Genomic DNA, 16,286 nt, shown 5'->3' with positions numbered 1-16,286 from the left:
GATTATAAAATAAATCTTATTAAATCTTCATTTCATAAAATTTGTTTTGTTTTGTTTTGTTTTTGAGACAGGGTCACCCCTCATAGCCCAGGCTGGCTTTGAACTTTTAATTTTTTGGGTGGTACTGTGGTTTGAACTCAGGGCCTTATGCTTGAGCCACTCCACTAGCCCTTTTTTGTGTTGGGAATTTTTTGTTTCGTTTTGTTTTTTCCAAAAAGGAGAATGCACCATTCCTGGAGGTACTACAATACTAGGCCGATGCGTGGAGTGGACGGAGCAAGCTCCTAGTCCATCTCCTACTCCCAAAAATCCATTTAATATATTGTCCTCGGATAGAGGACGTATCAGATATTAAACTGATAAGAACAGATACTACACTTGATCTTTTTTGTTTTGTTTTGTTTTTGATTCTTTTTTTGTCAGGAATTTTTGAGATAGGGTCTTGACAACTATTTGCCTGGGGCTGGCTTTGAACCATGATCTTCCTGATCTCTGCTTCCTGAGTTAGTGAAGATTACAGATGTGAGCCACTGGCGCCAGGCTGGCCTTGAACTCTTCTGTTAAGGGCTAGGATTATAGATGTGTGCCACCATATCCAGCTATAAAACTGCTTTTCTTCAGCAAAATGACTAATTAATTATGCTGTTATAATCTATATTTTTCATACAATTTGCGTTCTATTGGTCTAAAGTAGGAGTCAGCAAACTACCCCATAGGCCAGATTCATCCCGCGGTGTGGTTTTTTAAAATTTTTATTAGCATCAGAAAATTGTTCAAAGGGTTTTCATTGTGATGTCTACAACATGTACATAATGTACTTTGATCAGATCACACCTTCCACTGTGTGTTTTCATAAGTAAAGATTTATGGGCACACAGTCCCACTCATTCATTTACTTATTGTCTATGGCAGCAATAACACTATAACAGCAGATTTGAGAAATTGTGACAGAGATCACATGCTTGCTAAGCTTAAACTACTACTTGGCTCTTTACAGAACAAGTTTGCCAACCCTTGATTTAAAGGATTAAAAATGAAATGTAACTTTACTAAAGTTATATATAATTTAAGTATATTTCGTCAAAAATACAAATTGAAGGACTGGAGGTGAGGTTCAAGAGGTAGAGTGCCTGCTTTGCAAGCATGAAACCCTAAGTTCAAACCCCAGGCCCACCAAAAAGGAAATATACATATGCATACACATGTATATATACACATATATACATACATACATACATACACATACACACATATGTGTGTATATATCTATATATATATAAATTGAAGTCAATGTCAGCGGTTGGGGGTGTGGCTCAGTGGTAGAGTGCTTGTGTAACATGGCTTTGGGTTCAATCCTCAGATTGACCTTGGGCTCAATTCTCAGAACCATGAAAGAAATAAAATTAAACTTAAAAAAATAAGTCACATAAAAAAGTAAATGCGAAATAGTGAAAATTTTAAATTGTATTCATGTTTTACAAAATTCAAGTTATAATTAACAAATTACTATCAACATTTTAAATAAAAATAAATAATATAGAAACATTTACTTAATTTTTTGACATTTGGTTAAATCTTACTAATATTTTTTAAAGAATAAAATATTCTCAATTAGTCTTAGTCTGTCAGGGATGTCATAACAAAATACGGGGCAAGGTAAATGACAGGAATTTATTGCTCATGGTCTTGGAGGCTGGGAGGTGCAAGGTGTCTGGTGAGGCCTTTTCCTCAGACGGCACCTTCTACACTTCCTCACGTGGAAGGAGTAAAAGAGTTCCCTTGGACCTCTACTATAAGGGAAAAAATCCTGAGGGCTCCTTTCTCATGATCTAATCATCTCCTCAAGGCTCCACTTCTTAATACTATCGCACTGGGCATTAGGTTTCAGCATATGAATTTTGGGGGGACACAAACATTAAGCTCTTACCACAGTGCTAACATTCGATCTCCATCTAGTGACCTATGTAAACAATCTGCATCAAGCTTCATTCACATAGCACGATACCTACATATACCTACCTTTCAGAGTAATATGAAATGTTGAATATTGCAAAATATTCCTCAGTCACTATAGGCAACTTTTGCAAATACCACACTAGTTAGTGTGAATCACAAATAGAACATAAAGTGAGGCAAGACAATGGATGTATAGCACTCCTGGGAAACAATCCTTCATTATGCAAGAATCTCTTGCATTCATGTTACCTGAAAGATTTGACAAGTTAATTTATCTTTTCTCTTCCCTAAGCCCCCTGCCACTCAAATCCAAGGCACTCTGCCTCAACACAGGCAGCAGCTCAATTCATTTTGTTTCACAGACACCGGGTATGGACAAGCTGCGGAGAAGCCTTGCCCAGTGATGTGAAGAGCATTCCTTGTGAGAATGGATGTTTAGAACAATGTCCTGCTGGTTCCATGCTGAGTATGGAATCCAGAGTGGCAAAGGCACTTAATGGTTTTGTTTGTTTGTTTTTTAGCAGTATGGGCTTTGAATTCAGGGCCTCATGCTTGCTAGGCAGGCACTTTACCAGTTGAACTACTCTGCCAGCCCTTTTTCGTGTGGAGTATATTCGAGATAGGGTCTCGTGAACTATTTGCTCAGCCTGGTTTTGAAACACCATCATCCTGATCTCTGCCTCCTGAGTAGCTAGGATTATAGGCATGAGCCACTGGCACCCAGCCAGTTCATTTCTTTTGAATTACTGAGTACTAGTCCATTGTACAGATATACCAATTCCATTTTACATGCACATAGCTTTCTTTGAACTTACAGTTAATCTTGCAGTAATCTTCAGTATTGAATGTTTCAATGCCATGGTTAATTAAACATATATAAACCGCTTGTTTCTGCATCCACTGTCTTCCTTTCTCTTATTTTCTTTCTTTTTTAAAAATCTTTTTATTAGCATATATTATTTGTATGGGGGGGTTCATTGTGACATTTCCACCTATGCTTTCAATGTACCTTGACTAGACTCATGCCCTCCATCATCCTCCCTCATTCTCCCTCCCACTTCTTCAAACAATTTCAACTGGTTTCATTGTTTATTTTCATAAAGTATATATAGTACATGAACCATATTCACCCTCTCCATTCACCCTCCCCGCTACTTCTTTTAGTGGAACATATCCTCCAGCAGCTTCCTGAGAAACAGTGGATAGTACTCACTGAAAATTTTGGCTACACTCATGACTCAGAGTTTGTCTGGGTATTGAACAGAATATTGAAAATGATTTTCACTCAGAAATGTGAAGAGATTAGGGGGCAGGTGGAGTGGCTCAAGCAGTAGAGCACCTGCTTAGAAATGTGAACAAATTGGTCCTTGTTGTTTTTAGCCTCCAGCATTGTTACTGAGACATCTAATGACATTCTGATTCCTGGAGGGTTTTTTTCCCCCCTTTATGATGTAATTTGGTGAAGGTCTGCTTTTTGTTCGTGGTGCTGAATTTTATCATTTGAAGACTTATGTACTTTAGTTCTGGGAAATCTTTTTGTACTATCTCTTTGATAATATTCTCCCCATCATTCTGCCTTTTGGAAGCACCATATGTAGTTTTAAAATTTCTTGATTTACTTTTCTTATGTTTTTTCTCCTCACTGACCTCTATTTTTGTCTATTCTGAGGGGTCTTCTTGATTTTATCTTCCAGTTTCTGAAGTTTTTCTTTAATATTTATTATATTTTGAATTTTTTGGTGATAATTGGGCTTTGAACTCAGGGCCTACACCTTAAGCCATTCTACCAGTCCTTTTTTGGTGATGGGTTTTTTTTTGAGATAGGGTCTTGAGAACTATTTGCCTGGGCTGGCTTAGAACCATAATCCTCCTGATCTCTGCCTCCTGAGTAGCTAGGATTACAGGTCTGAGTCACCAGTGCCTGGCTTCATATTTTGAATTTTTAAGAGTGCTGCTTAGTCAGGTATAGTGGTTCAAGCCTATAATCCCAGCAACTCAGGAGGCAGAGATGGGAGGATTGTGATTTGAGTGGTAGAGTCTTTGCCTAGCAAGCATGAGACCCTGAGTTCAAATCCCAATTATCACCAAAAATAAAAGAAAAATCTCTTTGGGGATGTTAATTATAATTTCTTTAAAGTTTTTGCCTGTTCCCCACATTGTATATTTTCTCTGGATCTTCTTTTTCTTATGTCTGCTTCTCTATCGTTCCTGCTGGAAATGTCCTGTTAAACATTTATTAAATGTCTGGCAGCTGGGTATCGAGGGGGTGGGGGGGAGAGGGAGGGGGTGGGGAGGGTGGTAAAGGAGGGGGGTGGGGGCAGGGGGGAGAAATGACCCAAGCATTGTATGCACATATGAATAATAAAAAAATAAATAAATAATGTCTGGCAGCCATTGGCTGGCCATTCATAAAGATGAGTAAGGCACTAAAAAGTAGATTGAAAATACCAAATATGTGGGTGGGACTTTATTGTAAGGAGACTTGGCTACTGTCTGGTTTTAGTCAAATTAAACTTTTCAAGCGATTCTACATTCTGTGCTAGCTCCACCTATCCAGGTACCTGGAGCTTCTGTTTCCAAGCCTTTCATTGGTTTTGTGAGGGAATCAGTTTGTTGTTTGGGCGGTCCAGGTTTCTCCTTCTGTTACTCTGTCAAATTGCCAAGTCACCCATTCTTCTTCCCTCCATTTTCTTTTTTTGGTTTTTTGAGACAGAGTCTCCTCATATGGCCCAGGCTGTATCAAACTCCAGATCCTCCTGTCTCAGCCTCTTTAGTGCTGGAATTACAGGTATGTACCACCTCACCCAGCCCTCCCTTCACTTTCTATTTTCCTGTATGGCTCAAGGCCTCAGTTTTCTTTTAGTTTTATACAAATTGAAATTATATTTTTGATCTCTATTCTTGTGTTTTTTTTTTATAAGAATGGGCCAGAAATCCTTTATCTGCCATGTAAAAACCTTCTTCAATCATCCCTTTATTTAGAAAGATTTGAGTAACATTTTTATTTTAACCTAAAAGCTAATGAGAATATGTTCAATTTTCTAAATAGAATTTTTTACTTATTGGATTAGCAAATTGTGTTATATTAGGAAAATTTTATATTGAATTCCCACAATGGCCATCACTGCTATATATGGATACCATTCCCAACATACTTGAACACCTAAGGATTCCCGGTAGGTGTTAAGCTAGACCAACTAGATTTATTGGTGCCTTGTGCGAAAACACTCTCAGCTGTAGACAATCATTACTAAACATCTACTACAGAAAAATAGCTACTTTAGTAACTTTATTAATGTTTACAATGAATGCCTCTAATATTCACTGTGCAAGTTTAGTTTCTGATGGTTGATATACTGGAAATTTAGCTGAAGGGTATAGATGAGGATAACCATCAAAAGTAAACCATCAAGCTGGGTCCTGATGTTCACATCTGTAATCCTAGCTAGTTGGGAGGATCATGATTCAAGGCCAGCCAGGGCAAATAGTTGGTGAGACCCCCCCCATCTCCAAAATAACCAGAGCAAAATGGACTGGAGGTGTGACTCAAGCAGTATATCACCTGCTTTGCAAGTGCAAAGCCTTGAGTTCAAACCCCAGTTCCATAAAAAAAAAAAAAAAGCATCAAAGTGAATATCAAAAACCCAGTATTAGAGCATCAAAGAATATTTACCAAGCAACTTTTGTGTGTCTGTGCCAAAGGATGAAAAATAAAGAGAAGTACTGGGGTTTTGGTTCACTTAGAAGAATTACAACATCTACATTAGCAATAATCATCAAATAAAACGAGAGAGAAATGTGGCAAGATCCCTCTTCCTGATGCTTTGCAGTATGTAGCGCTGGTGAAATTTGGGGTTGCCAACATCCAGTCTCTGGCTTCTTTGGTATTGGGAAGCAATTGCAGCAATGGCAGCCATGTACATAGCACAATCCAATTATGAGGCAGTAGTGGTGGTGGTATTACATTGTCCCAATCTTGGTTTTATGACCTCTCAATGGCATTTTAGGCAGTGTGCTAGGGATTTTTTTTTTTTTTTTAAAATCTTAACACTTCAGTTCTGGCCACTTGGTCTCTATTTTCCTGGCTGTGGCACAGGAAGCAATGTTCTTGACAGAGTGGTTTGGCAGTGTTCTGGAAGATACACCAGGGTGATACCACAGCCCCTTACCCACATTTCTTCCAACAACTATATAAGTACCTACTCTACAGTATTTAATCCTTGTTTGCTTAAAATACCCAGAGTGTATATGTTTCCCATATTGAACCCTGACTCATGAAACTTGTTAGGAATCTGAAGTGTTTGAGAGGACAAGATTCAGTAAATCTGAAATTACTTGAAATGTTTAGTAAAATTTAATCAACTATTTATATAATATGCTAAATTTTTGAGGATTTACTCTTTTAAACATAAGCATTAGGATCTCACTATGGAGCCCAGGCTGGCCTCAAACTTGAAATCCTCCAGCCTCAGCTTCCTGAGTGCTGGGATTACAGGCATGAATTTCCATGCCCAGATTAAAATGATGGATCTCATCTTTTGTACAACAATAAATACTAAGGGTTTAAAGTTAGCTGGGCACTGGTGGCTCACACCTGTAATCCTAGCAGAAATCAGGAGGACTGTGGTTCAAAGCCAGCCCAGGCAAATAGCTCACAAGACCCTATCTCAAAAAAGCCCTCCACAAAAAAGTGATGGTGGAGTGGTTCAAAGTGTAGACCCTGTGTTCAAACCCCAGTAACTCTGCAAAAAAAAAAGTTTAAAGTTGAGTTTAAAGACTTACGAAACCTTGGGATGAAGCTCAGTGGTAGAGCTTATCAGTTCAAATTGATTTAAGAAAAATTAACATTTTAAAACTTTAGCCTTAATATATTGATTATCAGTTAAAACATGTCTCCTCTTACATATTAAAAGATATACCTAACATTTAGGAGCATCTTCATTTTCTTGGCAGTACTGGGGTTTGAACTTAGGACTTCATGTTTGTGAGGCAGGTACTTTACCACTTGAGCCACACCTCTGGCCCATAACTAACATTTAGTACTCTATCTCTGTCCCTTGGACAGACTCTTAATATTTGAAAGTGCTCAATGGAATTTTTTTTTGTGGTACTGGGGTTTGAACTCAGAGCCTACACCTTGAGCCACTCTACCAGCCCTTTTTTTTTGTGATGGTTTTTTTCAAGCCAAGATTCTCTCTGCTTCCGGAGTAGCTAGGATCACAGGCATGAGCCACTGGCACCCAGCTACTTAATAGCATTTTTAAGTGCATGAATGAGCAATAATATTGCCATGGTTTGCATGTCTATATCTCCTCCAAAATTTTTACTGAGGGACTGGCATGTTGGCCCACATCTCTAATCTCAGCATTTGGGAAGCTGAGGGAGGAGGATCTCAAGTTCAAGTCCAGGCTGGGCTACAGAGAGAGTTCTATTCTAATCATTCTGGCTACAGAGTGAAACTCTGTCTCGAAAAAAAAGTCTTATGTACACAATATAATAATGTAGAAGTTCAAGTGTATAATAGGTAAAAGTTATGTGTATGAAGGGTTTGTGCTAAGAAAAGATGTTTTATTTGTGTGAGTGCTCAGGAATGTTTGTAGGACACCATCTATGGTAGACCACCGGCATGCTGTCCTGGGCAGATATGTTGTAATTTTGTATGCCTAAGTCTAGCCCAGGCCAGGTATGCAGAGAACACTTAATAAATGTCTTGAATGAGAGTGAAAAACTGATGACTAAAAGGATATTAATTTAGATGTCCAGGATAATACAACCAGTAAGTGGAGGTGTCAGGATTCAAATTAGATCTGTTTTGACTCCAAAATTTATACTTTTTCAAGAATAGGTGCTGCTCAGCACACCAAATAGATAAGCAGGGGAAGGAAACCTGAATTGTCTTTCCAAATAGATAATTGTTAAAAACAAAATGAAATAAAAACACCTAGACAAGCCCCAAAGCAACAGAGAAAGGAATTAACCAGGAGGTTTCAACATCCTGTCAGCTTTTGTACTATGAAGATAGTCTTTGGAAGCTGAGAAAAGCAAAAGAGCTACATCACATTTCCTGCGGGTATATATTCAGGTAGCATTAGAAGCTATGTCCGTCATGGTCAGGATACTTCTATTTCTCTAGGAAACACATAGGGGAATTTTTTTTTAGCACAGGCTATATTTAGCCCCTTAAAAATAAAAATAAAACAATAATCTTAATTCAGGCAAGAATTTCAAACTTCTTTTCCACTAAGCTTTTTATCCACAATATCAAATTAGTCATAGGACAAACACACTAGAGTTTCACTTCTTATTTCTTCCTTCAGAGAAGAGTGATGTAGTAGAACAAAGTCTAACCCACAAATGTTGGAAAACCAAGGGCAAAGTTTTCAGAGTTTGGATAATAATCACTGCTAATTACTGAGAACCTCTACGTGCAGGGCACTGTACAATAGTTGATTTCCACATTATTTCATTTATCTTCACAACAGCCTTGGAAATGTTGTTATATCCCCAATTTATAGATGGAGAGACAAAGGCTTCAGCAGTTAGGGGAGTTGTTTAAAATAGCATTAACTAGGAAATGGTTTAAGAGAACTTAAACCCAAATCCTTCTTGTTCAAAGTCCATCTTTCCACTACACTATTATATGTCTTTTAGTAGTAAGATACATACAGCAGTGCCTCTTTGCCAACCCATGGGTGCCAATATGTAACATAAGCAAGAAATAAACCTTGATTATTTTGTTAAGCCACTGAGGTCTTAGAGGTTATTATTTCAGCCTTACCTAACAGAAACTAGCTGACAGTAGCATTTATAGTGGTACAAATCTTGGAAAATGTTTTAATAAATTAGTACAGTGCAAACCATGCTTGGCAAGAACCTCTATTAATTTACTCCACCCCCCCAAAAAGTGTCTACTTTCATTTAAGCAAGTTTATTTATATTATGCTTTATATATTATAGTATATTTATTATATATTTTATTATTTATTATACTTATATTAAGCAAAGGCACAAAAAATGATTGAAGCTCTACAAAGACAGTAAGTCTGTTGGGGCATAGCTTTGGCATTCTAATAGTTGAACACAAATTCTTACTTAAATATCTTTAGAAATGTATTTTCTTAAGGGCAACTAGAGAATTTTTTTTGGCAGTACTGGGATTTGAACTCAGGGCCTCATATTTGCTAGGCAGGCACTCTACCATTTGATCTACTACACCAGTCCTTTTTTGTAATGGGTTTTTTCGAAATAGGGTTTCGAAAACTATTTTTCCAGGCTGGCTTAGAACTGTGATTCTCCTGCTCTCTGCCCCCAGAGAAGCTAGGATTATAGGCTTGAGCCACTAGCTAGGCACAACTAGAGAATTTTAGGACTACAGTGTCAGGTAGGAAACATAACTAAAGCCCCAGATACTCATATATAGTTGTAAAATAATTCAGAATTTATTTTAGAAAAACTTTTTAGAATTGTGACATAATGAAACATTGACAGAGAACCCAGGAAGAGATGCCTATTATTTTTAAAACCTGGATTTAGCTGAAGTGAAGAAAATGTGAATTATGATGAGAAGCAGTTATTGTATCTATAGAGGGTAAAGATCTGAGTGATGCTTTAGAGCAGACTGTTTCCTTTGAGGTAGGTAGTTTATATAGAGTATTTTCTTTGCACAAATTTAAAGCAGCACTTACCCATCTTGAGGCAAATTATAGAGAAAGAAACGAAACCTGGGGAAAATTTTTCTGAATGAAGGTATTCTAGATTGCAAAGCCAAGTCTATTACTTGGGCATATAAATTGTTTGGGATAAAGAAATGCTTTGCCTCTGCAGAATTACTTGAGAGACTGGGAATGCACAGATAGAAATATCTCCTTTCTTTTTATGTAGATATGTTTTTGCGGTAATATGTACAGTCTTGCTTAAGCTGTTGCTTGCACTGTATCAGAAACTGAGATCCAGAAGCCCACATAAAAGGATGTTCAGATTTGTTTCTCACCACTAACCTAGAACTGGAGCTGGAAAAGGAAAAACAGTACCAGACCATGTTTGACTGGCAGAGTTCAACCTTGACTATGTACTGATAATCCTATTTATAATAGTGAACAATGCAGACTTTGGAAAATATGTCAATGTTGGCCCATTATGACCTGATGAAATTGTTCTTTTGGGGGTAGAGGAAGAGGTTATAGCTCTGCAGAGAGAGAGGAAAATCCTATAAAGGCAAATGTTCTCAATCATCCTATGACAAGGTAGATCTTAAGACAGGAAATGGAAATTCAGATGAAGGGAAAGATTTTTTTCTCCCTCAGAGTTGGTATTATACAAAAAGCAGAAATTAACATGGAGGGAATTGCAGCTGATGAGGCAGAGTAGCACTGGGCTACATGGAGGCAGAAGGGAGCCAAACAAACGAAGCCTGGGTCATGGATCTGGACTATAGACTGCACTGGGTATGCACGTCTAGTAGCCCCCTGGGGCCAATGTGACAGCACTAGCCAGAATGTAAATGATCCCAGAGCTTTAGAAAAATAGTCTGTGAATTTTGGAAATTTTATCTGCAAATTCTATTGTAGATGAACATTTATAGATATTTATGTAGAACAAAAATTGTTATGGACTATTTTGGGCAATATCACTCCAATGTGAGAGAATGGTCATAGAAACCTAGTCTTACAAATGTTGGACAATTTTGAATTAACTTGACTACAAAAAAATGCAAGCAATTGGAATAGAGCAACACCTCCACTTCCGGGCTAGGCAGACAGCAGGAGAGTTTATTTCCACCAGCTTTCAGTGCTGATGACTAACCTGTGGTGATGGCTGGTGAAGCACAAGTAAGCAACGTATAACTTGAAAAAAGTGAACTATTTATGCTTACAAATAGTAACAGCACATTACCCATGATAGGAACATCTATAAGGAGGAGAGGACATGACAAAACTGAATATTTGAATTAGGTTAAGCCAAAATTAGTACCCGTAAAAAAGTCAGGTACTTAATATTTTAGTCCATGGACCATGCAGTCTATGTTACCACTACTCAACTCTGTCTTTGTTGCTTGAAACCAGCCCTGAACAATACATAAACAAGGGGCATGGCTGCACCCCAATAAAACTTATCTATAGACAACGAAATTTGATTTTCACATCACAAAATACAATTTTTTGAATTTTTTCCAATCATTGAAAAATGTGAACTTTTTAATTCATGGGTATAAAAAGAAGTCCATGGGATAGATTTGACCAGATGCCTATAGTCGGCTGACTTCATGTTCTAGGCAATTATATATAAACTCTGGAGTCATCTTTGCAAGCAAATTTAGGTAAGTAATTCTGAGAGTTTTTAGCTCAGCTAATCTAGGATAACTTTTTAAAACAGAAAGAGGTGCTGGGAGTAATCTAGCACTGTAAAACTTAATAAAAATAAAATAAGGAAGAAAAGTCAAAATTTCAAAACTTCAAATAAAATTTTTATTGTAATTAATTCTCTAACATATTTTTGCAGCAGTATAAGCATATACCTCCAGTACTAGTAGTAGTAAAAACAGCTAACATTTATTTGGACTCACACTGTAAGAATAAATTGCAACCATGTATGGTGGCAGGCTCTTGTAGTCCCAGGAGGCTGAAGCAGTAGGTGGCAGACTCTTGTACTTAGGAAGCTGAAGTAGTAGGATCACTTAAGTCTATGAGTTTTAGACCAGTCTGTGCAACATGAGACCCCATCAGAAAAAAAAGTACAATAAATATAAAAATATAGGTTGAAAGAGACAGAAAAAGACATGCTATGTTAACACCACAGAAAGCCAAACTCATCAAAATCTGAAAATTTTTCCAGACAAAAAAGAATTGTGAGCTAGGCACCAGTGGCTCATGCCTGTAATCTTACCTACTTGGGAGGCTGAGATTGGGAGGATCATGGTTCAACGCCAGTCGAGGAAAATAGTAAGACCCCCATCTCAATGGAAAAAACTGGGAATAGTGGTGCAAGACTGTCATCCCAGCTACTGTGGGAAGAAGCACAAATATGAGGAATCAGTTAAGGCTGGCCTGGGCAAAAATCAAGACCCTATCAAAAATAACCATAGCAAAAAGGGCTGGAGGTATGACTCAAGTGATAGAGCACCTGCCTAGCAAGTGCAAAGCACTGAGTTCAAAACCCCAGTACTGCTTCCTCCCTCAAAAAACAGGTAGCATTTTGGCAAATAAAGCTATCTTCCACATGTTTTATATAATACCTTAAGTCCAATTAGTACAATATGAATTAGTGTTTTAACTTTTTAAGAGAAAGAACCAAGCTGGAAGAGGAGAAAGGGAGCAATGGTACTAACAGGAAGGTGGTGTATATATCTATGTCTATGTCTATATCTACATATATGTAGTAGCAGGTCATTTGATCATTTTAAAAGCTGTTTTCTGGCAAAACCATATCCTACTGCCATCAATAATGGGATAATAAAGATGGGAATTAGCCAAAAAATAGGCAAGAATAATCAAAGAATGAGGGAGGCCATTCTTAAAATACAGTAACCAAGCCTATATTATTAGATGACTTAATTGGGCTTTAAAAGTAGCTGTCTTTTATTATACTGTGAACTGAAAAACAATCCTTGTACCCCTTGTCTCTATTCACTGACAGCAACATGAAGAAGTTTCCATAGAAACATTCTGTTCATCTACTGTCTCACCTTATCCAAAGAATAGTCAGTAAATAGTCAATATTATTCATTTTAACAGAGAATTTACTGGTAATAATAGAAGTTACAGTAGAAACATATTCTCAACATAACTTACTAGGGAAAATGAGACATATAAATGAAATTAAAAATATATACTATTTTCATTTTCTGGGAATATTTATCACTGAAACAAATGGAGTAAGGGAACAGAGAATCCTGCAAGTGAATTCTTCCTGGAAGTAAACTGCTGTACATACAGGAATCAAGTACTCCTGACCATTATGTTCACTAATTCTGGTGCACTGAAAACAGTTAGCATCACATTCTTAACTATAATAATCACCAAGCTAATCCCTTCCTCCATAAATGGCCATCTAGACTATCCCCACCACACACTGACTCATCATCAACCCCAGGACACCTATCTGGGGATGTCCTGGATTCAAATATAAGAAGAGAAATGTAAAGAAGTAGAAAACAACAATGTCCTATCACAGATTGGAGGTGTGGCTCAAGTGATAAGAGTGATTGCCTAGCAAGCATGAGGCCCTTAGTTCAATCCCCAGTATCACAACAATATAAATACTTTAATTTTTTTTTGGCAGCATTGGGGTTTGAACTCAGGACCTCACGCTTGCTAAGCAGGTACTCTACCACTTGAGTCACTCCGCCAAGAGTATTTTTTTTTAAATGTCCTGTCACTATATTAAGTTCTGTCTTGTATTCCTTTGAACTGAGCAAAATAAAAAATGACTGCATTAAATCAGACAAAAATAAATCAAAGTGAAAATTCATAGTTTTCATATTTTTCTGGAATGCAAATGTCTTTAAATTAAAACCAACCAGGAGGCTGAGGCAGGAGGATAGTTCTAGACCAGCCTGGGCTACATAGCAAAACCTTGTCTTAAAACACACAAACAGATGAGCCTGAAAAAAAATCTAAATTAATGGATAAGCTAGAACAGAAAGAAAACATGCTCAGTAAATAACTGTGGAATCAACACACAAATTTGCTGAAAATTATTTAAAAAAAACCCAAAACCTCACATTTTCTGCCACTGAGTGGAACAGTGCTAGAAACTGAATAAATTTATTGAAATAGCATCTTATTTCATCTTTAATGAAAAGTTTTGTTTCAAAAAAAAATCACTGAAGGATGGCAGATAATCTATCCTTACCTCTAAAATTTTCAAAGGTCCATTTCCCTTTGGGAATCTACAGACTCTATTAAGGAGTTAACAAAAATTTCAAATTTCAAAAAGCATTCCTGTTCATTTTCTTTTTCTTTTTTTGAGAGGGTGTGGGGAGACTAAGGTTGAACTCAAGCCTTCGAACTTGCTAGGCAGGCAATCTATCCACTCTATCACTTGTGCCCCACCATCAGTCCTTTTTGCTTTACTTATTTATTATGATACTGAGGTTTGAACTCATGGCCTACACCTTGAGCCATGCCACCAGCCCTTTTTTTCGCGAATTTTTTTTTTTTTTTTTTTTGATGTAGGGTCTCTCAAACTATTTGCCCAGGCTGGCTTTTAACTGCGATCCTCCTGATCTCTGCCTCCTGAATAGCTAGGATTATAGGTGTGAGCCACCATGCCCAGCTGCTTTTTTTTTTTTTTTTTTTTTTTTTTAGGATTAGGGTCTTGCTTTATGTCCTAGAGGGCCTGGACCAAGATCCCCCTATTTATGCTTCCCCAGTAGCTGGGTTGACTTGCCCAGCTATTGGTTGAGATAGAGAGGTAGGGTGGGTTTCACTAAATTTGGCCTTGAACAATGATCCTTCTGATCTCAGCCTTGGGAGTAATTTGTGCAACAGCACCCAATCATCCCTGCTCAGTTCTGATTGAATTTGTATTTGGGGGGTCACTGGGAGGCAGTTGTAGAATATATTCTACATGGTGAGACAGTGTTTCACCATGTAGCCTAGATTGGTCTGGAATTTGTGATCCTCCTGCTTCATCCTTCTGGGTGCTGGAAATTACAGGCATGTGTTACCACACCTAGTTGTAAAATACATTTTAATTAGCTTTATGATTAAGAAAATATGTCCTCCTGAACAACCTATTTTTATTTCAAAGTCATTTTGGATTTTCATTGTTTTTTTTTTAAATTGTGCTGGGTAGGGATACACTGTGGCATTTACAAACGTTCTTACAGTATATCAAATATATGGTACTGGATTTTCAATGTATTTGTGTTCCCTTCCGTACTGTGACTTCTGGAAAGGCTGCAGTCAAATTTGCAGTCCATCTCCCAGGTATGCAACAGGCTCTCACTGCAGGCATTTTGTGAAGTAATCTTATACACCACTTCATCTCAATCCACCAACCCTTGTTTTCCCATTCCCCCTGATTTCTTCATCCAGTTTTAATATCTTATGGTATCTGTAAGCAGCCTTACATCCTTGGGGAGGACAGTTGCAAATACAGAATAGGAAGAAAACTCTTCTCAAACTCAGGGTGCAGATGTTTTAACATATTTATAATTACAGGGCTTGGTTTTATTTTTAATTTAAGTTGACAACACTGAAAAATCCCATGATTTCATACACAAAGCCCTAGATTCCATCCCTAGGACCCACCCCAGCGCAACCTCGCCACCTCCACCAAATCCCATTTCACATAAAAATCCAGACCTCTCCGGAAAAAAGGTAAAACGTTCTTATTTGGTCAGCATGCAGGTGGGAGCTGAGTACTGAGCAGCAACTGTGGTCTCCAGTGGTTACGGTTCTCTCATCCATTTTCTGTATTTCCTTTTCTTTCTCCTTCTTGGAAAGCAGGAAGAAGAACAAGGGCACAATTCATCCGGCAAGCATTCCGTAAGCCGCTGCTCTGCGCCAGGCCCAGAAATAGGCAAAGAAACAGAGATCTGCGTCCTGAAGGCTATACCTCTTGGTTGGCGGGATATGACTCACCACCACTAAAACGACAGTTGAGCTGTACATAGTTAAATTCTCGCTGGAGGCGTGGCTCAACTGGTCGAGTGCTTCCAAGCCTGTGCGACGCCCAAGGTTCAATTCCCAATACGGGGATGGTGGGGAACTGGACCAAAATACCCCGAGTTGAATAGTTTGAAGGTTGAATAGTTCTTGATGTATTTATTAAGAAATCTAAACTGGGTCCTTCTAAATTAGACACTTGTCAAATTGCGTAAGCAGTCACCGCCTGTTCGCAGACGGGAAAAGAAAATACAGCTAAACCCCGGATTTTAATCTAATCACCTGCAAGTCTTCTCTCCAGGACAAGCTGCAAGCTCAGAAGATATCCTGGTTTCCGGAGCAACGCCCGGCCTCCCCCTTTGGCCCCGCCCCCGAGGCTTTCCCGCCAAAGGCTGTTAACGCCGCGGAGCATGGTGGGACAAGATTCTAGGGTAGGTTTTTACCAGATTCTTCCTAGGCGCCGAGTTGCTTTCAAAAAGGCTCATAACTGGCGAAACTACCCTTGAAGACACAAGTGGGTTTCATAACCTCTTTCACGAGATTATGTAAGTTTTAAAAAAAAAAAAAAAAAGGGCTGGTCGCTTCCCTAGTCAATCACTCCATAAGCCGGGGTTACGAGGGACTTTTTCCCCTTCATGCGGAGGGTGACGCCGCGCGTGCGCGAGCGTGCTTCTCTCGACACCCGTTACGCTCTTGCGCGTGCGTATTGAGGTCGAATAG

The 16,286-nt window shown here is 38.3% G+C and overlaps 1 long non-coding RNA gene and 1 other non-coding gene across 2 annotated transcripts; both read right to left on the bottom strand.

The window, feature by feature from the left end:
* Window positions 1-217: 217 nt before the first annotated feature.
* On the bottom strand, window positions 218-414 carry LOC141414205 (U2 spliceosomal RNA). The gene has a single exon (XR_012439283.1). It is a non-coding gene; the product is annotated as a U2 spliceosomal RNA (small nuclear RNA).
* A 10,992-nt stretch (window positions 415-11,406) lies between these two features.
* Window positions 11,407-16,258, bottom strand: LOC141413765 (uncharacterized). Its single transcript, XR_012438641.1, has 2 exons — window positions 15,264-16,258; window positions 11,407-11,956 (listed from the first exon to the last, which is right to left on the bottom strand). It is a non-coding gene; the product is annotated as an uncharacterized lncRNA (long non-coding RNA).
* Between the last annotated feature and the right edge of the window lie 28 nt (window positions 16,259-16,286).

The sequence above is a fragment of the Castor canadensis genome, chromosome 11 (genome assembly GCF_047511655.1).
Source record: "Castor canadensis chromosome 11, mCasCan1.hap1v2, whole genome shotgun sequence".
Taxonomy (NCBI): Eukaryota; Metazoa; Chordata; class Mammalia; order Rodentia; family Castoridae; genus Castor; species Castor canadensis.
Note: the sequence above shows the minus strand (reverse complement) of the source record. Positions and strands in the feature narration are given on the sequence as shown.